The sequence below is a fragment of the Durio zibethinus genome, unplaced genomic scaffold (genome assembly GCF_047325235.1).
Source record: "Durio zibethinus cultivar Kanyao isolate XHJ-2024 unplaced genomic scaffold, ASM4732523v1 HiC_scaffold_393, whole genome shotgun sequence".
In the NCBI taxonomy this organism is placed as follows: domain Eukaryota; kingdom Viridiplantae; phylum Streptophyta; class Magnoliopsida; order Malvales; family Malvaceae; genus Durio; species Durio zibethinus.
The window spans coordinates 42501-45000 of record NW_028323016.1 but is presented as its reverse complement, the minus strand read 5'-3'; positions in this window follow the sequence as shown (position 1 = coordinate 45000).

The following is a 2500-nucleotide window of genomic DNA, read 5'->3' as shown; positions in this document are numbered from 1 at the left end:
GGGGGTAACCGCCCGGACCAGGGCCCAACGTGTGCCGATGGTGGTCGAGGGAACCGCCCGCACCAGGGCCCAGCGTGTGCCGATGGTGCTGGGGGCAAGCGCCCGCCCCAGGGCCCAGCGTGTGCCGATGGTGCTGGGGGCAAGCGCCCGCCCCAGGGCCCAGCGTGTGCCGATGGTTATCGGGGCAACCGGCCGCACCAGGGCCCAGGGTCTGCCGATGGTGCTCGAGGCAACCGCCCGCACCAAGGCTCAGCATGTGCCGATTGTGATCGAGGCAACAACCCACACCAGGGCCCAGCTTGTGCCGATGGCGGTCGAGGCAAGTGCCCGTACCGAAGGGCAGCCTATGCCGATGATGGTCGATGCATGTGCCATCACCATGCGCCATCATGTGCCATTGATGGTCGAGGCCTTGGCCGAAGTTCGATTTTGAGCCACGGTGCCCATGCTTGGCTCCAGCATGTGCTGGTGCCGCATTTTTTTCACTCGGGACAGCATCGCCGGAGCATCGCCGGAGCATCGCCGGAGTACCGCCGGAGAACCTGACCGGCGGCATTGGGGTTCCGGCGATTGGGAGGGGGGCCGGGGGGGTGTGCGCACATGATGTGCGATGGGTGCTGGTACTTGGCCTTGTGTTGGCCCCCTATCCCTCATCAAACCTCTGAGAATTCACACCCCCTTAAAGAGCATTTGAGATTTTACAGGTTTGCTACCAGTAGCCGTTAAAGTGTCTGAAATGGGGACACTTTTTTCAAACGGTCACAAAATCTTCTCTACTTCGAGTTTTTAGCTGAATTTTTTTGTCCATGCCAACAAAAATAGAAGGATCATGCCTACAAAATTTGGGGCCAAAAATCCTTATAAAAAAATTTTAAAAAATCCCGAACCGCAAAAAGTTTCGAAAATCATGAAAAATAGAAAACGAGTCATCTTCCAACGAAACTTCACGTGAAGGCTTAGGGGACCATTGTATGAATTTACAAGCCATAAAAATGGCATTGGCACGGCAGAAATTTGAAGATGTGCCTAAACCCACCAGGGCCCAGCGTGTGCCGATGGTGCTCGAGGCAACCGCCCGCACCAGGGCCCAGCGTGTGCCGATGGTGCTCGAGGCAAGCACCCGCACCAGGGCCTAGCATGTGCCGACGGTGGTCGAGGCAACCGCCCGCACCAGGGCCGATAGTGTGCCGATGGTGCTCGAGGCAACCTGTCGCACCAGGGCCCAGCGTGTGCCGATGGTGATCGAGGCAACCTGCCGCACCAGGGCCCAGCGTGTGCCGATGCTGGTCGAGGCAAGCGCCCGCACCAGCGCCCAGCGTGTGCCGATGGTGCTCGAGGCAACCGACCGCACCAGGGCCCAGCGTGTGCCGATGGTGCTCGAGGCAACCTGCCGCACCAGGGCCCAGCGTGTGCCGATGGCGCTCGAGGCAAGCTCCCGCACCAGGGCCCAGCGTGTGCCGATGGTGCTCGAGGCAACCTGCCGCACCAGGGCCCAGCGTGTGCGGATGGTGCTCGAGGCAACCTGCCGCACCAGGGCCCAGCGTGTGCGGATGGTGCTCGAGGCAAGCGCCCGCACCAGGGCCCAGCGTGTGCCGATGGTGGTCGAGGCAACCGCCCGCACCAGGGCCCAGCGTGTGCCGATGGTGGTCGAGGCAACCTGCCGCACCAGGGCCCAGCGTGTGCCGATGGCGCTCGAGGCAAGCTCCCGCACCAGGGCCGAGCGTGTGCCGATGGTGCTCGAGGCAACCTGCCGCACCAGGGCCCAGTGTGTGCCGATGGTGCTCGAGGCTGCCGATGATGGTCGAGGCAACCTGCCGCACCAGGGCCCAGCGTGTGCCGATGGTGCTCGAGGCAAGCGCCCGCACCAGGGCCCAGCGTGTGCCGATGGTGGTCGAGGCAACCTGCCGCACCAGGGCCCAGCGTGTGCCGATGGTGGTCGAGGCAAGCGCCCGCACCAGGGCCCAGCGTGTGCCGATGGTGGTCGAGGCAAGCGCCCGCACCAGGGCCCAGCGTGTGCCGATGGTGGTCGAGGCAAGCGCCCGCACCAGGGCCCAGCGTGTGCCGATGGTGGTCGAGGCAACCGCCCGCACCAGGGCCCAGCGTGTGCCGATGGTGGTCGAGGCAACCGACCGCACCAGGGCGGAGCGTGTGCCGATGGTGGTCGAGGCAACCGCCCGCACCAGGGCCCAGCGTGTGCCGATGGTGGTCGAGGCTGCCGCCCGCACCAGGGCCCAGCGTGTGCCGATGGTGGTCGAGGCTGCCGATGGTGGTCGAGGCAACCTGCCGCACCAGGGCCCAGCGTGTGCCGATGGTGGTCGAGGCAACCGACCGCACCAGGGCCGAGCGTGTGCCGATGGTGCTCGAGGCAAGCTGCCGCACCAGGGCCCAGCGTGTGCCGATGGTGGTCGAGGCAACCGCCCGCACCAGGGCCCTGCGTGTGCCGATGGTGATCGAGGCAACCGACCGCACCAGGGCCCAGCGTGTGCCGATGGTGCTCGAG